This window comes from Furipterus horrens, unplaced genomic scaffold, assembly GCF_987537825.1.
Source record: "Furipterus horrens unplaced genomic scaffold, mFurHor1.1.pri manual_scaffold_17, whole genome shotgun sequence".
In the NCBI taxonomy this organism is placed as follows: Eukaryota; Metazoa; Chordata; class Mammalia; order Chiroptera; family Furipteridae; genus Furipterus; species Furipterus horrens.
This window is the reverse complement of record NW_028327187.1, coordinates 54,852,304-54,877,966: the sequence shown is the minus strand read 5'-3', so window position 1 is coordinate 54,877,966 and position 25,663 is coordinate 54,852,304.

Sequence of the window (25,663 nt, the reverse complement as noted above, 5' to 3'; positions counted from 1 at the left end):
TAGCTCTTCAACTTCCATCTCAGCAGGTGGTGAAGAGCAGCCGCTTCCCTGTCATGTTCACCACATAGTGTATAATTGGAAAGTCCAGAAAGACTGAGCAGCATCCCAGCCCTAGCCATGGAACTTGGAGTCAGGACCACAGGATCTAACCTCACTAAATGTAGGACCCTAGACAATGTCTCCCCCTCTCAGTGCCTCAATTTCTTCGTGTGCACAGTTGAAGTAATAACAATCCCTGCATTGCTTCCATGGGAGGACAGTTGTAAAAGCACTTCTTAGTAAACTGTAAAGAGCTGTGCTCAGGGAATGAACCATCATTGAGTTTATTATAAAGAAATCTTTACTGACCTGAGTAATGCTGTGGTCATAGTAGTGCTTAATAAATAATTCCTGGTACTGCTGCTTCAACTAAGTATTTAACTTATGAGAAAAAATTAATTAGAAAAAAATACTGAGTGATGTATTGTAAAGTAAAAGTTACACAGTGGTCATCAGTAAAAAGGCCTAGGGAAAAGGAATTGCTCCCAGTCCATTAGCCCCTCAGTACCTCCTTCAGACATTTCTCTTTGTGGCCTTTGCTCCTTTACCTTTTCTCTTTTCTTCAACTGAGTTTATCTCACCATTCACTCCCTGAACCTCTCTCCATTTCTCCTTTCCCCTGAACTTGCTCTCATTCTCTCCCATTTCTTTTAATTTTTTATCAATAAACTTTCTCCTTTGCCTGTCTTTGTCTGTCTCTGAATTTTACTCTTTATTCCTCTCTCTCTGCTGCTCTACCCCCACCTCTCTCACACATGTTTTAAACCAAGTGTTTCCAACAGGGATTCAGAAAAGAGAGCTTTCCAACCAGTGTTGCTAGGAAACCCAGTTGTCGGCAGCCGTCCGTCTCGAGAGACGATGGTGTAGCTTCTTAAGAGTCTATCTGCACCGCCGAGAATGGCTGTGCAGTCCGACTCGGGAGTGACATGGTATCTGTCTCCTCCCGTGTTGAATCGACATCTTGCGATGATGCTGAAGCTACAGAGCCTGGGCAGGGTAATATGGAGGGTCTGCTGTTGCCCATGCAGCAGTCCCCCCCTCTCTTCGCAGCTGAAGGGTCCAAGGGAAAGACGGAGTCGATACAGCTTGGGTTCAGGTGCGCCGCAGGAGTTGCCGGTGTTGACTACAACGTCAAACCGCCTTAGGGACTCCGGCTCCGGATTTTCTGTCGGGGTTTACTCCCTTAGCCTTTCCCCTGAAGAGGTATGCCGCAAGGCAGCGGAGGTTTTTTGGAGTCAGAGTTTTCCTTCTCTGATGTACCCTGACTGGAAGATCGAACCAGCGACACAGCTCGCAGGCCGACGCTCAATCCACTGAGCTAAACCAGCCAGGGCAAACCCAGTATCACTTGGCTAATCCCATATTTTCTGCCTGCTTCTCCTTTAGATCACTGCTATTCAGATTCCATACTATAGCATGGATTCAGTAGATATAGGGAAAGAACATGTCTAGTTGGTTCCCTTACAGTTGGCCAAAGATGTTAGCTTTACTCTGTGATATCTAAGTTGCTGGAAATATAACAAGGAGAAAAAGCTAAGGAAATAAAAACCATTACAAGATGACATGCATTCCTATATAATGCTCTCCAGAGTGGGTTTTTTATTTTTTTCTCTTTTTTCATTTCTTTTTTAAAAATTTAATCTTTATTGTATTCTTTCCTTGCACAAGTCTTTTTTTGTATGTTTTATTAATATGCTGTTACAGTGGTCCCAATTTCTTTTTCCTTTGCTACCCTCCACCCAGCAACCCACCCCCCCTTAATCTCCCTCCAGATTCCCCCCCTTAGTCTATGTCCATGGGTCATGCATATAAGCTCTTTTCAACATCCCCCTGTCCATTTTGCACCCCCCTACTATGCTTCTTAATTCCTGCACCATTTCCCTTCCTCTCCTCCTTCCCCCTCCCAGCTGACTTCCCCCCACATGCTCCCCATACCTATGATTCTGTCCCCACTCTGGTTGTCTACTTAGTTTGCCTTTGTTTCCATTCCCTACCTTCTGTTGTTGATAGTTGTGATACTGTTGTTCATAGTTTTGATCTTTTTCTTAAATAAGTCCCTTTAACATTTCATATAATAATGGCTTGGTGATGATGAACTCCTTCAGCTTTACCTTGTCTGGGAAGCGCTTTCTCTGCCCTTCCATTCTGAATGATAGCTTTGCTGGTTAGAGTAATCTTGGTTGTAAGTACTTGCTTTTCATCACTTTGAATATTTCCTGCCAGTCCCTTCTTGCCTGCAGTTTCTTTTGAGAAATCAGCTGACAGTCTTATAGGTACCCCTTTGTAGGTAATTCTCCTCTTCTCTCTTGCTGCTTTTAAGATTCTCTCTTTATCCTTAAGCTTTGGCATTTTTATTATGATGTGCCTTGGTGTGGTCCTCCCTGGGTCTAGTTTGTTTGGGACTCTGCGCTTCCTGGACCCGTATGTCCATTTCCTTCCCCAAATTAGGGAAGTTTTCCTTCATTATTTTTTCACATAATTTTTCAATTTCTTGCTTTCCCTCTTCACCTTCTGGGAACCCTATGCTCTGGATCTTGGCACGGTTAAAGCTATCCCAGAAGTTTCTAAGCCTCTCCTCATTTTTTTCAATTCTCATTTCCTCTGTACTGGTTGACTGTTTATTTCTTCCTTGTGTTCCAATTTGGTGATTTGAACCCTGGTTTTCTTTTCTTCACCACTAGTTTCATGTGGATTTTCCTTCATTTCACTTAGGATAGCCTTCATTTTCCCCCATCCTGTTTAACCATTTCTGTCAAGTCTGTAAGCACCTTTATCACCAGTGCCTTAAACTGTGCATCTGTTAGTTTCACTATCTGCTCATTGCTTAGTTCTGTCACTGGAACCTTGATCTGCTCCCCCTCCCCCATTTTGGGCTGTACTTCTCTGTCTCCTCATCTTGACAGCTTTCTGTGTTTGCCTCTGTGATTTAGGTAGGGCTGTAGCACCTGTTACATTATAGGGAGTGGAGCCTTAAGTATTCATTAGTTCTGGTGACCCATTTCACTGCGTTTTGGCGCTGTATGTGGGAGAGGGGTTGAGAGGGAACAGTGCCAGTTGCCACTCCTTTTCCAGGCACTTCTCCCCCTTCCCATACTAAGCAAGCTGATTACTTTTTGAGACTAGCAGCTTCTTCCTCCACCCCAACCCCCACTGGATTTTACAGTCAGAAGCAATGTGGCTCTATTTTCCCCAGTTCTGGAACCGCAAGCTACGTGGTCTGGTCTGGGGCTGGTATCCATCTGGTTTGGGGATGGGGTTGCTTCTTGGGTTTAAATTGTATGAATGTGTTTTTCACCATAACTACAGTTGGTGTACTGCTAGTCATGCCCACCAGCTGTGCTGCCTGCCAAGCACTGCCCCCGAAGCCACTGCTTCACTCCTCTTTCTCTTTGCCCTGGCTCCATCCCTCCCACCTTTCTGTCTGACGATTTCTTCTTTATTTCTTTGCTGAACTTCCCCATAGTTTTTATTTTCTGTTGCTATTTTTTATTTATTTATTTTAGTTTTGAAGTGGTTATAAATTGCTTCTTAGCTGTGAGGAGACACAACATGTATATTTATGCCTCCATCTTGGCTGGAAGTCTTTTATCATATTTTTATCCATTACCATTTAGTCCACTTATATTCCCCTCTTCCCAGCAATCAACACACTGTTGTCCAGGAGTCCTTTTTCTTTTATTGCTCTATCCCTCCACACCTCTAGGTTAATTGCAGTCTTATTTACAACTGCCAAGACAATGGAAGCACCCTAAGTGTCCTTCAATAGATGAGTGGTTAAAACAACTATGGGATATTTACACAATAAAATACTACTCGGCCGTAAAAAAGAAGAAAATTTTACCCTTCGTGACAGTATGGATGGACCTGGAGAACATTATGCTAAGTGAAATAAGCCAGTCAGAGAAAGACAGATGCCATACTATTTCACTCATATGTGGAATCTAATGAACAAATTGAACTAACAAAAAAAACAGAGACAGACATATAGATGGAGAACAGATGACCTTTAGTGGGGTGGGGGAAGGTGAGGGGGTAGAGGGATTGAACAAAAGAAGAAAGGAATCATGGACATAGACAATAGTGTGGTGATTGGGACAACTAATTGAACAAGAATTTTTTTAAAAGAAAATACTTTTTGAAAATCCTAGGAGAAAACATAGGCAGCAAAATCTCAGACATTTCTTGTAGCAATATTTTATCAGATATATCTCCCCAGGAAAGGGAAACAAAATAAAAAATAAATAAATGGGACTACATCATACCAAGAAGTTTTTTGCAAAGTAGGGGGTTCTTAACTTGGTATCTGTGGGACTCCTGTATACACTATGGAGAAGCCACAGGGGCTAAAATCTCCCTGAAAAGTCATGCAAAAATAAAATATTTATACTTATTTATATTTTTTGTTGTCATTGTTTGTACTGTTTCATAGTTTTAATCAAATTATCAAGGGGAGCAAGACTTTCCAGGGAGTTCTTAGATGTATTTCCAGATCCTATTGAGTTATCCGTGCTTAACATTTTTCATTGCTCCCCTCCACCCATACACACACTGATCTGACCTACATAGACTGATTCAACAAGACCCCTCAAGGTAATGTTTCAACTTGGTTTCAGCCAGTGGATGGCACTTCCAGGAGATTAGAGTGAGGGATTGGAGCAGAGTGAGAACAGGGTAGTTATTTCCCTGGCTACTTCCCTGATAGCTTACTAAAGGTTTGTTTTGCCCTTTTACTGAAGGCCACAACTTTTATCAAGCTGCGCTCTCCATACGGCTACCACTTCATTTTAGATTCTGATAAGTGTATTTCCCTCTTATTCCTTCAGACTTAGGGAAAGTAAGGGCTCCAGCAGTTAACAGCCTTAGAGAATCTCTTTCGTTTTCTTAATCCCTGTCTACAACTCAGTAAATTTCCACTTATTAAGCCTTCTTCAATTACCCAGTTTGAGAGAGGGATATGTTTCTTTTGGAACCCTGACGAGAAAATGGAGTCATGTAAGATTACAAAATGGAGGCTAGAGATAGGGATTTGGAAGTTATTCAAAAAGAAGTATTTTATTAGGTGTAGCCATTTTCAAGACCCAACTGTAATGGCCAGAGCATTCCATTTCAGATGACTTCATGTTGCTCCATCAGCATTCATTGCTAGTAATAGATAGAGCATGACTCTTCAGGATTCCTGACACTGACATAAGAATTCCAATGGATCAACTAATGGTATTTACCTCTGTCTACACTAATGACCACTTAATATTAAGAGCAAATCTTGTACTAATGGGTATTTCTCCAGAGTTTTGATTGTATGGGAATTTTTAAGACAGTTCTTTACCATACCACCTTGCTCTCGTGCTCAGTAGTTTATAAGGGGCCTGGTTTGCTGAATGCTGGTAGGCAGGTATTATTCCTGCTGCACACTTGATCAATGAGCAATAGGCTCTTTGAAACATGTCTTTCTGGTGTGGGTCACTGATCTGGTTTTCTCCAGTGAAACAATGTTTTCTCCCTTTTGACTTCATTACTTTCTATGTGGACCCTCACTCTCCTTTCTCCACAGCCTATGGAATCTGAGTAGGATAAGAAAACTAGGTTACAAAGGCTTCCAATTTTCTGAATTTTAGCTCTTGAAAAATTCAAGAGCCAAGATTTTGACACTCATTCTCTGATTACATTTTGACAATTTGCCTTGAAGCCATGGATGACTCATGTCTAACATTTTGGTTGGGGTTACAGAGGATCTCAGGTAAAATTTAATGAAGCACAGAAGAGGAAAATGCACAGGTTAATGTTCCAATACCTTTTCTTGTCAAAGGACTTCTGGAATGAGATGGAGGCCACCTTATACTATTTTTAGATGGCATCAGCATCCAACATCCCTTAGATTAGAAGCCCCTCATCTTTTTTCCTCCGTTGGGCACCTTTTTTGAATAAGACTATGATGAACAATATTATTCACAAAGAAAATTATAGGGGGCAAAAAGGACAATAGTTTTGGGGGAAGGTGGCCTGTGTCTGGCAATGTGTTTATTGGAGATAGAAATCTTTGAAGTGGATGCCATAGCAAAGTCTAAGTAATGTACTTGCATTACAAAAAGAAATAACAAAAACTGTCATGGTTTACAATACACAAAACAAAACAAATCTTTGATTTATGCCTTGCATCATATAAAATATAAGTCAAAATGGATTATAGACACAAATGTAATACACCAAATTACAAAACATCAAGAAAAGAATAAAAGAAAAAATATTTGAGACTTTCGGTTAAACAAAGATTGCTTCCTTCAATAAGGCATTAAAAAATGCAATCCAGCCCTGACAAGGTGGCTCAGTTGGTTGAGCATTGTCCTGTATACGAAAAGGTTGCGGGTTTAATAGTCAGAGCATGTACTGAAAGCAGCCGATCTCTCTCTCTCTCTCTCTCTCTCTCTCTCTCTCCCTACTCCCTAAAAATCAATAAACATATCCTCCAGTGAGGATGTAAAAAATCCATAAAAGAAAAAGTTGATAAATTGAACTTCATCAAAATAAAAAACCCTTTTTGGAAAGACCCTGTTAAGACAATAAAAAGACAAGTCAGAGTCTTTGAAGAACTAATGTAAATCAAATATCTGACAATGTGTTTGTATCAAGAACTTAAAAGAACTCTTGAAATTAATAAGAAGAAAACAAACAATCCAATACATAAAATGGGGAAAATACTTCAGCAGACATTTCACTAAAGAAGATACAGCAGTGGCAAATAAGCATGTGAAAAATGTCCAACATCATTTGTTATGATGGAAATGCAAATTAGAACCATACTGAGATGCAATTAGCCACTCACTAGAATGGCTAAAATTCAAAGAGAAAGTATTGACAAGGATGTGAAGCAACTGAGATAATCATGCACTGATGCTGGGTTATAAAACTGTGCAATCACTTTGTAAAACACTTAAGCAGTTTCTTAAAAGTTAAACATACACTTACCATGTGACCCAATCATACCACCCTTAAGTATTTACCTGAGTAATAAAGGCATATGTCTGTTCAAAGACTTGTAACAAATGTTCACAGTAACTTTACTTGCAATAATCAAAAACTGGAGACAACCTAAATGTCCATCACCAGTAAATAAACAAGTTGTGGTCCATCAATACAGTGGATCACTATTCATCAATGGATGAATCTCAAAATAAGTATGCTGAGTGAGAGAAGCCAGACCAATAAGAGTATGTGTTATATGATTCTATTTAAACAAAACTGTATGAAATACAAACTAGTCCATAGTGACAGAAAGCAGATCAATGGTTGTCTTAGGTTTGGGGTGCGGAGAAGGACAGAAGGGAAAGATTAAAAGGGAATAAGGATACCTTGGGGGATGATAGATATATTCACAATTTTAAACGTGGTGATGGTTTCACATGTGTGTTCATATGTCAAAATGTTACAGAGTGAAAGGGGTTTCTTTAATGTGGCACCTTGGTGTAAAACCCAACAATTAATATTGAGGAAAATATGTCTTTATTTATAATATTCCAACCTGGGAAGAGCAGTGAGCACATCAGCTGACAGCCCTGTTCCTCCACAGGATCCAGCACTTCCCTTGCTCCCCAAAAGGCTAGAAGTCAAAAACATGCCCAGAAGTTCCCCATTCCTTATCTTTCAGCTGTATCCTTCAGGATCTGGGGTACGATGTCATCAGCCTCCATATAACAGTTCAGGAAAATATGTGCCATGTTGCACTGGATCATAAATAGTTCTCTCTTTGTCCTTTCAAAGCTGCATGGATCTCCTCCTCTAGCTCCTTGCAAACCACGTAGAGTTTCCTCTTTGAAAATGACTGCCTTCTTATTTTTAAATTTTTTTGGTGCAGTGGGCAGGATAACCGTTTCTGACCATTCACAGAACCTTGCACAAGTCCTGTATGCTCTTTCCTCTCCATTCCATAGTCCAAACCCCTCCAATTTCCTTGGGGCCTTGGAAGAACCAAAGTCATTTGCATAACTAAGACACTAGCTACCAGTCATAGATATTCAAAGGCATCTTGAAAGCTATCTCCTTCCCCCATTCCCAAACCACAGACTCTGGGGATTTGGGGGGCCCTGCTCTGTAACAAAAACTTAAATGAAGTTGCATACTTCAATATGCTCAGTTAATTATATGTCAATTGTTACCCACAATGAAGTTGTTTTTCTTTTAAAAAGTTGGTTTTTAAAAGATATATGTATTTTAAAAACAGGATCCCACAGGCTGGCGACTTGGAACAGAAACTTACAAATTTGTTTCCATGTTCACTTTATCTTACCTTTACAACCTTAGGTTAACATCCATGAATTCACTGCCAAGCTTTACAGATAGATGCTCTCACCCCAACAATTTTGCCTCTGTGGTAGATCCTTCCACATTTAAGATTTTAAACTCAGTCCCCAAGAATCTAGAATTATTATTAAAATGTTTGGGGATAAAATACCAGAAAAAAAATTAAATTACTACACAGAATAAATGCAAGCATAACCTGTAGTCTCTTCACTTGTAATGATGACATCAGAAATTTATGTGAAATTGGTGTAAATGCTGCACATAAAAATACCATAAATGCATGAATTGGATGACACTTTTTATAAACACAATCTGAAAATATGACTCACTCACATTGAGTATAAACTCTAATTTAAAAATAATATTTACTGGCTCTCCCTACCTTTGGGTGGGAGCCTGACTGAATGGATAACCGGTCATCTTACAGTCACTAATCTGTGAGCACCGGGGAACCTGGAGACCCGGCCCCTCAGCTGGGGTCCCCAGGAGCTATTCCCCATCATTCTGCAGCCCACTGACTCCCAGTCTGTTGTCCCACTTTTATCCCTATTGCTTTCCTGCACCCTGCCTACCTCTTCTCCCACGGAATCTCATATAAGTGGAATCATAATATTCATTCGTGGGAGAAGATGGCAGAGGAGTGAAGAGAGGCTGAGCTTTCTGGCTCCCAAGACCTGTCTGTAGTTTGGACTAATTGCAGACAGAACATCTCAGTGAGCAGCTGGACACTGGCAGGAGTCAAGCCTTTGCACTGCTGGATTAGAAAAAAACCATCTGGGAACGACCTGTTTGGTGAGGATAGCAGAGGAAAGAGGGACAAGATGAGATTCCTGACAGGCCTGGCTCCCCAAGCTGTGGCTGGAAGTACACAAAGACTTTTTAGTGACCACAGGCTTCCCCAGAGAGGAATCGGGAGGAGAGCGGATCTATGCCTGCTGGCAGAGCCAGGAGCAGGCCAGGTGGCATCTGGCGCTGAAAGACAAGAAACGGCGTACTGCTGTGCATGAGAAAACATAATTTTTCTTTATGTTTTTCTCTTGTGTACTTCGGAAAGGGGAGGAAAAGGTCGGGGGTGAAAAAACATTCTTGAGGAGCACAGGCGCAGAAGTGCGCTCACCCACTCCCCAACCCTCCCCTTGAGTATCGCGAGTGCGCACAGGGAAGTGCCCTCATGCACTGGCTTAGGGGCGAAGCCAGGTCACTGGCCACGCATCCAAGGGCCCCTCAGACACACCCCAACAGATATGAGATCAGTGCCCCAACAGGTGCAGGAAGGGCCTGCTGGGCACACAGAAGACTGTGCGCAGACACCCCTGGCAAGCCCCAGTGGGCACCAGGCTGAAGCACAGCCCACTTCCACAAGCTCTGCTCATGCCCGCCCAGGCAGGTGTGGGAACGGCAGACGGATGCGGTGCTGGAACAGTAGGTGGCGGGGACACAAAGACGCTCACATCCACCATGCACAAGTGTCCAGGTTTCTGCCCCAAGAGGCTAGAGACTAAATCTCGGAGCACGGCTCAGCAGGCCTGAGGCTAGCGCACAGGCCACCTTGTCCACGCCTGTGTGAACGCACACAAGCACTGCGGCCAGCTCCAACAGGTGCCAAACAAATGCACCAGCCACCATGGGTGTGCAGAGGTAACCCGGGCACACGACCAACACCGCACGCAGGCGCACACCGCTGCTGCAAGGATGAGGAACCTCTGCCCCACCTCATTAGACCACCTGTGGATCCAGAAAAAGAAGACAACACACCAAGACTGAACTGAGTAAAAACTTTCCTTTTGTATTATTTCTTAGTTTTTTATTTCTGTTTTAGTTTTTTATTTGTATTTTATTTTATTTTACTTTTTTATTTCTTATTTTTATTTCTAATTTTAATTTTAAATTTTACTTTTAGTTAAAAAATGTTTTTAACATATTTCTTTAATTTGTTTCATACCATCTCTCCTCATCTTTCCTCTTTAATCTCTATTTATTTGTTTGTCTGTCTAGTTTAACCTCACTTTCACACTAAATTAATAGAATATAACTACTATAAAAATCCAATACTATACATTCCACTTTCTTACTATATTCTGCATTCTTCTTTTTTATTATTATTATAAACATACAATGTAAATATTACCTACTGTCTTGCATAGTCTCGACACTAATGGCTACTATTATTATTCTATCATCGCCTCTCTCAAAAATCATAATTTTCCTCCCTTAAAACAACCCTTAATTATTCTTCCTATAGTATAAAAGCCCTAACGTCTCTACATTTATATTAATACGGGCTCATTTGCTGACGATAGCGGTATAGAGGGCTGGGGGATATTTTTGAGAGTGTGGGTTTCCTGCCTGGGCTGTGTGTTTATGTTTTTAACAGCATCTCCACAAAAGAACTCAAGACAAAGTGGACAGAGTGACTCTCAGCCAACTAGCCAGAAGGAAGATCCTACCAAAGACTATATGAAATATAACCAGACAGCATAAACAAACGACATAAATGGTACCCCAATAACATCAGGCTCAGGAGATCAAAGAGACTACACCACCGAAACCACCAGATCTCCTATAAAGAATCTCATACCACAAAGGTGGGAAGTCAAAGCAGACAAACCCAAAAAACAAAAACAAACAAGAAGAAGTGAACATGGGAAGACGCAGAAACAACCTCTCAATAAAAAGAAAAGAGGAATCCCCAGAAAGAGAGGTAGATGGAACAGACAAAACCCAAATGTCAGATATAGAATTCAAAACGATGTTGGTAAAGAAGCTCAATATACTCGACAACCTCAAAAACAATTACGACAACCTCCAAGGAAGTTACTAACAGCTACAAGAAAATTACAAGGAACTTACAGAGAACTACACCAGCATAAAAAAGGACATAGAAACTATTAACAAGAACCAGGAAGAAATGAAGAATACAATCTCTGAACTGAAGAACACAGTATAATCAATCAAAAGCAGGCTAAACAAAACAGAGGATCGGATCAGTGAGTTAGAGGACAATGTAAGAAAAAACTCCTAGACAATACAAAAAAATGAAAAAAGATTGAAAAAGTATGAGGAAGATGTAAAGGAATTACAGGATAGAATGAGTAAAATTAATATCCAAATCATCAGAATAAAAGAGGGAGAAGAAGAACGAGGAATATAAAAGCTGATAGGAGAAGTAATGACAGAAAATCTTCCCAACCTGATGAGAGAAAAAGATATGCAAGTTCAAGAAGCACAGAGAGTCCCAATGAAGAGGAACCCCAAAAGACCCACTCCAAGGCACATCATAATTAAAATGGCAACATGCAAAGACAAAGAGAGAATCCTAAAAGCAGCAAGAGAAAAAGAACAAATAACATAAAAGAGAGCTCCGTTAAGGCTATCGACCGATTTCTCAACAGAAACATTACAAGCCAGAAGGGAATGGACAAAAATATTTCAAGCAATGAAAAACAAAGACCTACAACCAAGAATACTCTACCCAGCAAGGCTCTCATTCTAAATGGAAGGTGAAATAAGGAGTTTCCCAGGCAAAGGAAGACTAAAAGAATACATCACCACCAAACTAGCATTGCAAGACATGCTAAAGGGACTTTTTTTAAGAAAAAGAAGAAAAAAAAGGGGAAGAGGAGAGGGACAGATGTACAAAGGGAAATGAATAAATACATGTCAATAATAACCTTAAATGTAAATGGATTAAATGTTCATTTAAAAAGACATTGGGTAACGGAATGGATAAAAAAACAGAACCCACATATTTGCTGTCTATAAGAAACACACCTCAAAACAAAAGATTTACATAGACTGAAAGTAAAGGGATATAAAAAATATTCCAAGCAAATGAACATGAAAAAAAGGCTGGGGTAGCAGTACTCATATCAGACAAAATAAATTTCAAAGCAAGGGCAATAAAAAGAGACAAAGAAGGACATTTCATAATACTAAGGGAACAATCCATCAAGAAGGTATAATGCTGATAAACATATATGCGCCCAACGTAGGAGCACCCAAATACATAAAAAATACTAGAAGACCACAAGAAGGAAATTAACAGCAACACACTCATAGTAGGGGACTTTAACACTCCATTATCAACAATAGACAGATCACTGAAGCAAAGAAACACCAAGGATATTGAGGCACTGAAAACACACTAAACCACATGGACTTAACTGGTATATACAGAGAACTTTTCACCTAAAAGAAGCAAAATATACATTCTTTTCAAACGTACATGGGACATTTTCAAAGACAGATTACATGATAGAACACAAAACAAGCCTCAACAGAATCAAGAAAATTGAAATCATATCAAGCATCTTTCCAGACCACAATGCCTTGAAACAAAAAATCAACCTCAGAGAAAAAAATCAAAGGCATCCAAACTCATAGAGAATGAATAACATGCTATTAAATAATGAATGGTTTAACAATGACATCAAAGAAGAAATCAAGAAATTTCTGGAAACTAATGATAATGAACACACAACAGTTCAAAACCTATGGGACACAGCAAAAGCAGTCCTAAGGGGGAAGTTCATAGCAATAAAGCCATATCTGAAAAGGATAGAAGAATCTCAAATAAAAAATCTAACCCTAAAGCTACAAGAACTAGAACAACAACAGCAAACAAATATTAGGGCAAGAAGAAGGAAGGAAATCATCAATATCAGAGCAGAACTAAATGACATAGACCAAACAAACAATTCAAAAGATCAACAAAACTAGGACATGGTTCTTCGAAAAAATAAACAAAATCAACAAGCCTTTAGCCAGGCTTATCAAGAAAAAGAGAGAGATGACCCAAATGAACAAAATCTGAACCAAAAAAGGAGAGATCTCAACTGATACCACAGAAATACAAACAATTGTAAGAAATTACTAAGAACAACTGTATGGCAAGAAATTTGACAACCTAGAAGAAATGGACAAATTTCTAGAAACATATAACCTTCCAAAACTGAATCAAAAAGAAGTAGAAAGTCTCAACAGACCAATAACAAAGAAGGAAATTGAAACAGTAATCAAAAATCTCCTAGCACACAAAAGCCCTGGACAGGATGGCTTCACAGGCAAATTTTGCAAAACATTCAGGGAAGAACTAACTCCTAACCTCCTCAAACTATTTGAAAAATCCAAGAAGAGGGAAAAATCTCAAACTCTTTCTATGAAGCCACATTTACCCTAATTCCAAAACCAGATCAAGACACAACAAAGAAAGAAAACTAGAGGCCAATATCACTGATGAACATAGGTGCTAACATCCTCAACAAAATATTGACAAACAGGATCCAACAATACATCAAAAAGATCATACACCACGATCAAGTGGGATTCATCCCAGGGATGCAAGGATGGTTTAATATTTCCAAATCAATAAATATAATACATCACCTAAACAAAATGAAAGACAAAAATCACATGATCATATTAATAGATACAGAAAAAGCACTTGATAAAATACGACACCCATTTATCATGAAAACACTCAGCAAAATGGGATTAGAGGGAGCATATCTTAACATAATTAAGGCTATATATGAGAAACCTGAAGCCAACATCATACTCAGTGGACAAAAACTGAAAGCATTCCCCCTGAAATCGGGAACTAGAGAAGGCTGTCTACTCTCTCCACTCTTATTTAACATAGTGTTGGAAGTCCTAGCCACTGTAATCAGTCGAGAAAAGAAATAAAAGGCACCTAAATTGGAAAAGAAGTAAACTATCATTATATGCGGATCACATGATAGTATACGTAGAAAACCCTATAAACTCCACTAAAAGACTACTCGATATAATAAGTGAATTTGGCAAAATAGCAGGGTATAAAAGAAATATACAGAAATGTAAGGCATTTCTGTACACCAACAATAAAATATCAGAGACAGAAACAAAAAAGAAACTACCATTTACTATAGCAACAAGAATAATAAAGTACCTAGAAATAAACTTAACCAAAGAGATAAAAGAACTGTACTCTGAAAATTACGTAATGTTGAAGAAAGATATTAAGGAAGATACAAATAAATGGAAGCAAATACCATGTTCTTGGATGGGAAGAATCAACATCATCAAAATGGCCATACTACCCAAAGCAATTTACAGATTTAATGCAATCCCTATTAAAATACCAATGATATATTTCACAGATACTCCAAAACTTCATATGGAACCAAAAACACCCCGAATAGCAAAAGCAATCTTGAGACAGAAGAACACAGCAGGAGGAATCACAATACCAGACATCAAACAATACTACAAAGCCACTGTGATCAAAACAGTCTGGTACTGGCATAAGAACAGATATATAGATCAATGGAACAGAATAGAGTCCAGAAATAAATCCAGGCCTCTATGGTCAACTAATATATGATGAAGGAGGAAGGATAATAAAATGGAAGGAGAAGAGCCTCTTTAACAAATGGTGCTAGGAGAACTGGACAGAGACATGCAAAAAAATGAAACTAGACTACCAACTTACACCACACACGAGAATAAATTCAAGATGAATCAAAGACTTAAATGTAAGCCGTGATACCATAAAAGGCCTAGAGGAAAACATAGGCAGGAAAATTTCAGATATCCCACGTAACAATATTTTCCCAGATACATCTCCTAAGGCAAGAGAAATAAAGGAAAAAATAAACAAATGGGACTACATCAAACTAAAGTGTTTCTGCTCAGCAAAAGAAAACATCAGCAAGATGAAAAGGAAACCAACCATATCGGAAAACATATATGCCAATGATATCTCAGACAGGGAACTAATCTCCAAAATATATAAAGGGCTTATATGACCCAACATCAAGAGAACAGACAACCCAATTAAAAAATGTGCAAAGGACCTGAACAAACGCTTCTCCAAAGAGGACATACAGAAGGTCCATAGACACATAGAAAAGTGCTCAACATCACTTGCCATCAGAGAGATGTAAATAAAAACCACAATGAGATACCACTTCACACAAGTCAGAATGGCCATCATCAACAAATCCACAAACAACAAGTGCTGGCGAGGATGAGGAGAAATGGGAAACCTATTGCACCGTTGGTGGGAATGCAGACTGGTGCAGCCACTATGGAAAACAGTATGGAATTACCTCAAAAAACTAAAAATGGAACTGCCATTTGAACCAGTAATTCCACTGCTAGGATTATACCCGAAAAATCCTAAAACATTAATTCAAAAGAACTTATGCACCCCTATGTTCATAGCAGCACTCTTTACAATAGCTAAGTGCTGGACACAGCCTGAGTGCCCATCTGTAGATTAGTAAATCAAAAAACAGTGGTACATTTACACAATGGAATACTATGCAGCAGAGAGAAAGAAGGAACTCCTGCCATTTGCGACAACATGGATCGAACTAGAGAGAATTATGCTTAATGAAATAAGCCAGGCAAAGAAAGAACAATACCATATGATATCACCTAATATAGGAAACTAAAGAATAAATATATAAACAAACTAAATAGAACAAGGAGCAGAATAACAGTCAATAGGGGGAAGTGGCAGGGAGAGAAGGGGAATAAGAAAGGGAAGGGTTTAATCAAGGAATGTGTATAAATGACTCATGGACATGGACAATGGGGAGGGATATGATTGTAGGAGAAGGGGTGGTCTGGGTGGGGGAGAACAATGGGGAACATATGGAACAACTATAATGGAAGAACCAAAAAATAAAATTAAAACAAACAAACAAACAAACAAACAAAAAGATCATATACCCTGATCAAGTGGGATTTATTCTAGGGAGACAAGGATGTTACAATATCCACAAGTCAATAAATGTGATGCCTCACATAAACAAAATGAAAAATAAAAACCACATGATCATATAAATAAATGCTCAAAAGGAATAAAATCCAGTACCCATTTATAATAAAAACTCTCAGTAAAGTGAGAATAGAGGATTCATACCTCAACAATTATATAAAATCCTACAGCCAACATCATACTTAATGGGCAAAAAACTAAACATGTTTCCCTTAAGATCAGGAACAAGACAAGGATGTTCACTTTCACCACTCTTATTCAAAATAGTACTGAACTATTAGCTACAACAATTAGACAAGAGGAAGAAATAAAAGACATCCAAGTCAGAAAGGTGGAAGCTGTCATTATTTTGAGATAAGATGATACTGTATATAGAGAATTCTAAAGATTCACTAAAAAATAGAACCCTACTAGAATTGATCAATGAACTCAGTAAAGTAGCCGGATACAAAACAAATATTCAGAAATCAGTTCTATTTTTATAAACTAATAATGAACTATCAGAAAGTGAAACTAATAAAACAGCCCCATTCACAGTTGCTTCAAAAAGAATAAAATATCTAGGAATAAATTTAACCAAGAATGTCAAAAGACCTGTACTGGGAAAATTATAATGCTCTGAAGAAAGAAGTGAAGAAGATACAAACAAGTGGAAGCACATGTGTGTTCATGGATAGGAAGAATTAACATTTTTCTTTTTTTTCAATACTCTACTGTAGGCAGAATCACAAATTAATGGAATGTTCAATTGATAGAATTCACCAGGTATTATTATTACCAGAGTTTTAGGGCTATCTTCCAAAACAGTTCAAGACACATTCAACATAGACACTAACCCTTTTCATGAAAGGCAAATTAGAAGGTAAGCAAATTATGTGGAAATTATGTGTGATAAGAAAACACTGATTTGTGCTTTTATTTGATGAGTGCTTACAGATGGACAGTTCTACTTCAGCACAGAGTGCTGGCTCCTGAAGCATATACAGTAAAAATGTACACCCATATTTCCTCTCCATGGGCTTATACTTAATTAAAATACACCAAAGGAAAGATCAGTGGACCCTTGAGTGGTCAGAAAGGCCTTCATAGATTAAATAAACTTGAGGTGAACCTTGAAGCATTGAACAGATTGGGTTAGCATAAAGAGAACAAGTGGATTCCAGGCAAAGGCATGCTTTATTTCAGGCTTGGAGATAAAGTTGAATAGGTAGGGTAGGCTTAAAGCATTTAATGCCATGAGAAAGAGGGGGTTATTAGTAGAAATGAGGGAAAAGACTAAGCAATGTTTAATTTAAAACTTTCATCAAACTGAGATCAAAAAGAAAAAGTGAACCTTTTTATCCCAGGCTACCCATGATCAGCAAAAGATTCTGGCACACAATGATGAAAGTGACTTTGTGGACACAGTCTTTCTATAGAGACAACCCAAGCACCTGAGGTGCTAAAGGACCCTGGGTTCTCAATGCCCATTGGCACCACAAAGGGAGGGAAGGATAACCCACTAACTTGGTTGCCATTCTCCTGTACGTGTTTTTTAATCTGGACTGACAAGATGAAATGGATAATTTTGCCCAGTTATATATTGAATTCTCTTCTCTGCGGTATAGGATTCACATGAAGGGTGAAAGCTGCAATGAGTTCCAAATGTTTACCTCCTCTTTTCAAACAGACTAGAGTGGACATAGTAAACTATGAGAAACCAAAAACCCAGCCAGATGTACCATGTCAATGTCAGCAACATGCACATCTGGCTTCAATATCAGCAGTGATAACCAGAACAAATGGTTGTTATTTCCACTCTATTCAATTTGTCAGCATTCCCTGTTAAATGTGGTGAGGATGGGGATGTATAAGGTTTGGGGAATTACATGGCAAGGCCAGGACCCAGTCCTAGGTGAGTTCTTTGGCCTTGGGACAGCCAGGATAAATATTTGATTTCCTGGCCTTAGACAGGGAGCCCCAGCCTGAAGTAGAAGGCAGCCACTGTGGGGTAGCTTTCCTTCCACTCAAGCTGCATCCAGGAGACTGTGTGTATCACCTCCACTAGCTGGGGTAGAAAACCTTTGAAACTGGGTATTAATCCCAAGGTCTAGAGGAGAGGGAGGAGGAGGGGGAACCCAGAAGCTGACTAAAGTATATAACCCCTGAACCCCAATAGTCAGAGCACTCAGTTTAGCTGAGTACCCACTTATAACCAGGTGCTCAAGTGTATATAACAAACTTACTAACAACTTTATTTCCTCTGTACATGGGGCATTCAGACTAGCTAGTTGCATGTTTGTAACTTTGTGCTCATGTGTTTCAGAAATAGACTTGCTATCTCATTTCCAGTATATGTGTTATCTCTCACTTGAATTCATCTCTTGCAAGCAAGACAAGAACAAAGGAGAGGGAGATCCCCTTGATTCATGTCTCCCCAATAACATATTTTGGTGCCGTGACTCAGATTCCGCCCTTTATCTCCAGCCACCTAGAACACAGTGAATAATGGTCTCACCAGCAACGTTTTATTATGTTTCAACTTCAGGGTTAAATGAAATGCAGCAACACTGTGGAGGAGGGGTATTCAAATATGCTGGGTCTGTGTTTGGAGGCAGAAATAGGACATTATCTAAAATGAGTGTTTAGGTTCTCCTGGGCTTTGAAGACTGATGAGGCACTTTCTCCAGTGTAAGTTCTACATGAGTGGGGGCCTGGTGGAAGTGTCTGGGGTTAATCCCTAAGATGTGCAGGGACCTCATAGGGAACTCCTATCACTATAAGGTAACTTTGGCTCAGCTGGGGATGTGCAAAATAAGGATTGGTCACTCAACACTTCAAGTCCCCCTGGACTGTTTTAGAAAACCAGGGGATAAACCAAGGCATGTAAGAGAGCTGGGGATGACCAAAGGTGTAAGAGCCTTTGGGAGCCCATCTTACAAAGCAGCACACTTTTGACGCATCACACAAAACCCACTAGTCTTTTCTGCCTCTAAACCATGGCCACGGAACAATACATTTGAATCATTGACCTGTTGTAAGCTTGCTGCATCTATCCCCCAAGGGGAAGTGTTGTATTTTCCAGGTGAGTGTCTTGCTTTCTCTCCCTCTTGAGAAATAATCATGCCCCTTCTCAGGCATCAATCTTCTGTTTCCTTCTGAATTATAAGGGTCCCAAGGAGACTTGCAGCCAGGGTAGCAGTGGGCAGCGGAAGCTCAAGGCGGGCTTACCCCTTGATCCTATCTCAAGGGCCCACTTTTTTTCTGACTTCCAGGTGAACTAAAGCAGCCCTGCTTTGGCTCACTCCTTTCCTGTAACTTTTCTAAGGAGCCAAAGCAGCCCATCTAGGCTCTCTCCTGTTACTTCCTCCACTCTAAACCTTTCCTTTGTTTTACTGTCCCCAGAGGCAATAACTCCCCCACCCTCAATGTGCTAGAGAAAAACTGGTACTTTTAAAAATTGAAGCAGCTGACAGTTGCTTAAGCCTGATATCTTCTCCCCTTTCTCCAGCCTCCTTGAAGTTGTCAATGTCACTAGATAATAAAACAGCTCACTTTTGAGCACTGTGTGTATCTGCCAATGGGAAAAGGAACTGTTTCTGAAAGTTATAAAATATAGTCATAAATTTATTAATTTAAAGAATGCTAATTACTTACTCTTGGTCATTGCTAAAAATTGAAATTCTAATCAAGTTGGGGAAGAAAAATACCGTTTTGGTAATCAGAGGTAAATTATAGAACTGAAATTGGGTTGGTGATTTCTAGATGAGTTAAAAGTGACTAGGAAAGTTGCAGAAGCATTAAATATGTTGCAGAGGGTCTGTGTAAGCGTTAGAGGGTTTTGCAAGTTGCAGATAGTCTGTGAAAGTTGAAGAAGGATTGTATAGGGGGAAGAAGCAAAAACAAAAAGAACTGAGAAAATGAAAAAAAGGAAAGAATGAATAAAGGAAAGAGACATACATCAAAAAGGAACATTGGAGTAGGAAAATTAAGAAGGGAAATAGAAATGAGGAAAACTAGGAATAAGAAAGAAAATGATATTTCACTGACCTAGAAAAAATCCTCCAAAAATTCATATGGAACCAAAAAAGACCCCAAATAGCAAAAGCAATCTTGAAACAGAAGAACACAGCAGGAGGAATCACGATACTGTTACAGAACCCCTGGGCTGCTCCAGTTGAAAACAAACCCATGGGCTCTTTAGTTAGGGGCCCGATTGCCCACCGCCAAAATTATAACTCTCAATACCAGAGTTTAGTGAAAAGAAAAAGAATTGTTTATTTAACAGTTATATAGATTTAGTTATTTGCGGATTTCTGTTGTTAAGTCTTATGCTCTTTAAAACACCCACAAACACATATCCTTGCCTCTCCCCCCTTCCAAACCAGGCTAGTTTTAGGAAAGTCAGAGAAACTGTTTCCCTACGTTCCAAACACAGTTCAGCTTTACCAGCAGCTGCCAGTCATTCAATTCTGATTGGGGAGGTCCTTTCTGTGCTGTGGTGCCCTCCAGCTCTCAATGCAGAACCACCTGGATTCTCAGCCTCCTTGCAAACTGTCTTCTTCCTGCAAAACCACGTGGATCTTCTCTCCTTCTCAAAACTGCATGGCGAGAGCCTCTTAAAGCAGCCTGGAGACCCCTTCTCCAAGCCACATGGAGAAGGCCCCTTCACCAAGCCACGTGGAGGGAGCACACGAGAGAGCGAGAGAGCGAGAGCGAGCGCGAGCGCGAGAGTGAGCGCGAGTGCGAGAGTGAGAGAGAGTCAGAGCGCCAGAGCCAGAGCGCGAGTGAGAGCCAGAGCGCGAGTGAGAGCCAGAGCGCGAGTGAGAGCCCGAGCGTGCCAGAGAGAGTCTGAGCTAAAAATGTCTGCAGCTGCTTATATATCCCTGACTGCGTCATCTGACGCAGTGGGCGTTGCAAACAGTTCTGACCATTCACAGACCCTTACGTAGGCTCTGTGTGCTTTCCATACCGTCCCCTGGTTCAAGACTCCTCCCATCCGCCTGAGGCTTTGGATGTATTAAAGCCATTTGCATAAGAAAGACAGTAGCCACCAGCCTCAGGCATGTGGAAGCATTTGAAAAGCTGCTTACTTCTCCCCATCCCCCAGCAGCAAACTCTGGGGATTTTTGGACTCCCCTGTTTCTGTAACAATACCAGACATCAAACAATACTACAAAGCCACTGTGATCAAAACAGTCTGGTACTGGCGTAAGAACAGACATATAGATCAGTGGAACAGAATTGAAAGCCCAGAAATAAACCCAGGCCTCTATGGTCAACTAATCTTTGATAAAGGAGGAAGGAACATAAAATGGAGTGAGAAGAGCCTCTTTAACAAATGGTGCTGGGAGAACTGGACAGGGACGTGCAAAAAAATGAAACTAGACCACCAACTTACACCACACACGAGAATAAACTCAAGATGGATTAAAGACTTAAATGAAAGCCATGACACCATAAAATTCCTAGAGGAAAACATAGGCAGGAAAATTTCAGATATCCCACGTAACAATATTTTCCCAGATACATCTCCTAAGGCAAGAGAAATAAAGGAAAAAATAAACAAATGGGACTACATCAAACTAAAGAGTTTCTGCTCAGCAAAAGAAAACATCAGCAAGATGAAAAGGAAACCAACCATATGGGAAAACATATATGCCAATGATATCTCAGACAGGGGACTGATCTCCAAAATATATAAAGAGCTTATATGACTCAACATCAAGAGAACAGACAACCCAATTAAAAAATGTGCAAAGGAACTGAACAAACACTTCTCTGAAGAGGACATACAGAACGTCCATAGACACATGAAAAAATGCTCAACATCACTAGCCATCAGAGAGATGCAAATCAAAACCACGACGAGATACCACCTTACACCTGTCAGAATGGCCATCATCAACAAATCAACAAACAACAAATGCTGGCAAGGATCTGGAGAAACGGGAACCCTACTGCACTGTTGGTGGGAATGCAGACTGGTGCAGCCACTATGGAAAACAGTATGGAATTACCTCAAAAACTAAAAATGGAACTGCCTTTTGAATGTGCAATTCCACTGCTTGGATTATACCCACAAAATCCTAAAACCCTAATTCAAAAGAACTTATGCACCCCATGTTCGTAGCAACACTGCTTACAATAGTTAAGTGCTGGAAACATCTTAAGTGCCCATGTGTAGATGAGTGGATCAAAAAACTGTGATACCTTTACACAATGGAATATTATGCTACAGAGAGAAAGAAGGAACTCCTGCCATTTGCGACAACATGGATGGAACTAGAGAGAATTATACTTACTGAAATAAGCCAGGCAAAGGAAGAAAAATACCATATGATATCACCTAATACAGGAAACTAAGGATCATCATAAACAAATGAACTAAATAGGACAAGGAGCAGAATAACAGAAAATAGGGGGGAGGCGGGAAGGAGAGAAGGGGTATAAGTAAGGGAAGGTTTTAGTCAAGGAATGTGTACAAATGACTCATAGACATGAACATCGGGGAGGGATATGATTATGGGAGAAGTGGTGGGCTGGGTTGGGGGGAGCAATGGGGAAAAATGGGACAACTGTAATTGAAAAACCAAAAAATAAATTTAAAAAAAAAGAAAAAAATGTTTTAAGGCACTTCCAGCCAAGATGAAGGCATAGACAGACGTGCTGCATCTCCCTCCACAACTAAGAAGTAATACAAATACCTCCAAACTAGAAACAACCAAAAGTTCCAGAAAATCAAACAGCATGGAAGTCCAGCAAGCAAAGGTATAGAGAAGAAATACTTGTCCAGACATTTAGGAGGGGTGGAGCTGGGGTGGAGAGGATGCAGTGTGGTGGCAGCGGCAGCAGCAGCAGTGGAAGGCTCACAGGAAGCACAGTCACACGTTTTAAAGTTAGGAGGGACACCTAGTGAGCATTCCCAGCTCCTCACCAGACCCAGCACTGGAGAAAATCAAGCCTCATTGCTTCTGACTGTTTATACCAATGGGGGTTGGGATGGATGCAGAAAGTGGTGGTCTCTCAGCAGAGTCCGCTTTTTTAAAGGGCCCCCATGGTCCTAGAACATCTGCAGACCCACCCACTCTGGGAACCTTGGCCAGGGCAGCAGCTGGAGGGCCTCCAGTCCAGTGCGGAAGTGGGAGAGGTGCCTGGAAAAGGGGTGAGTACAGAGCAGGCGGCATTGTTCCCTCTCAAACCCCTCCCCCACATACAGTGCCAAAACGTGATGAAACATGTCTTCCTCTACTGACAAATCCCTAAGGCTCCACCCCTTACAATGTAACAGGAGCGACAGCTCTAGCTGGGATGTAAAAGCAAACAAACACAGGAGCCTGTCAGAATGAGGAGACAGAGAAGTATGGCCCAAAAAGGGGAACAGATCAAGGTTTCAGTAGGAGAATTGAGTGAAAAGGAAATAGCCAACCTAACAGATGAGGAGATAGACAACATAACAGATGCAGAATTCACAGCACTGGTGATAAAGATGCTCACAGGCTTGACAGATATGTTTGAGTATAGCAAATGCATCAGAGAAGTGAAGGCTATGCTAAGTGAAATGAAGGAAAAACCACACAAAACCAATGGTGAAAGGAAAGAAACCAAGGTTCAAATTAATGATTTGGAACATAAGGAAGAAAAAAAATAGTCAACCAGTGCAGAATGAGCAAATGAGAATTGAAAAAAATGAGAAAAACTTCCCAACTTTTGTGAAAGAGATGGACATACAGGTCTGGAAAGCATAGAGGGTTCTGGCTGAGCTGGACCCAGAAGGGGGCACACCAGGACACATCATGATTGAGATGCCAAAGGTAAAAGATAAAGAGAGAGTCCTGGGAGCAGCAAGAGAGAGGTGGAGAGTTGCCTACAGAGGGGTTGCCTATAGGACTATAAGCTGATTTCTCAGAGGACACTTTGCAGGCAGGAAGGGACTCGCAAGCAGTATTCAATGTGATGAAAGGCAACCTACAACCAGGACTACTCTATCCAGCAAGGCTATCATTTGGAATGGAAGAGCAGATGAAGTGCTTTCCAGGCAAGGTGAAGCTAAAAGAGTTCATCATCACCAAGCCATTATTATATGAAATGTCAAAGGGACTTACTTAAGAAAAAGAAAATCAAAACTATGAACACTGAAGTGACAACAAACTCACAACTATCAACAACTGAATCTAAAAAAGAAAAAGAAAATCCAACTAAGCAAACCAGCATAGAAACAGAGTCATAGATATGGGGATCATTTGAAGGGTTATCAGCTGGGAAGGGGGAAGGGGAGAAATGGGGATTTGGTTCAGGCACTAAGAAGCATAATCAATTAGTTCAAAATAGACAGGGAGAAGTTAAGAATAATATAGGAAAGGGTGAAGCCAAAGAACTTATATGCACAACCGATGGACATAAACTATCAGTCATGCTGGAGGGAAGAGAAGTACTGGGCAGAGGGGAGCAAAAGGGAAAATAATGGGAACTACTGTAACAACACAATCAATAAAATATAATTTAAAAAAGATGTAAGGAAAAAGTATGTGTGTAGACCTATGCAAATAGGAACAAAGTGTGAAGGCTTTTGTGTTTCATGTGAATGTCCACCAAACAGCAAAATCATCAGAGTAAAAGTTTAACAATCCGATGGATAAGAAGATGCATTCTGTGAATATCAGTTGGCATTTTACCCCCTAATACCTATCTTCATTTAATGTGTTCATGAAAGAGCATCCATGCAAGCTGGGATGGAGGTTATTCATGGGCTCAGAAACATGGACCTTCATTTAACATGTCTGATCTGACTACAGCTACATTGGATATCAACACAATATGGCACCATTTGTCAGTGGTCTAGACAGCTACCTGGTTTTATCTTGATTACTATGGACTTCTATAATGGAAGGGACATTGTTTCAGAAATAGACACAGACTAAATAGAACTTCACCTTTTTTTCCTGAAATGCTTTTGACAAAGCTACCATCCAAGATCATAAATGACCATATCTACCAACATACTATTCTACATAGCATTGTTTCTGACCAAAAACTTGTTTCACACCAGCGTATAGCATTGGGCTGATATTCATGAAATTCACATCTCTGTCCATGTTTTCCATCACCATGAAGCAGCTGGCATAATGGAAAGTTCAATGGCCTTTAGAAAGCCCAATTAAAAAACCAGCTAGAAGGCATCATCTAGTAAGGCATCTGTGTTGTGGTATGTTCTCTAAATTAGCATCCAAGATATGGTGCTGTTTCTCCCATAGGCTGAATTCACAGGTTTGGGAATCAAGAAGTTAAACTGTGAGTGAATACTCTCATTATTCCCCTACTAATCCACTAGCACAATGCTTGAACCCTGTCTCCCTATGAACTAGGCTCTCCTGTTTCAAATGCCTTAATTTTCAAATAAATGAACGCTTCCATCATGGTAGTCAACAATGGTTCCATTGAGCTTGTAGTTGAGATTACCACTCAGCCATTTTGGGTTACTCATGTCAATGAATCAATAGGAAAAAAAAAAGAAGTTAGAGTATTAATTGACCTGGTAGAGAAAATTTCATTGCTGTACAAAATGGGGGTTTGTAATGCTGG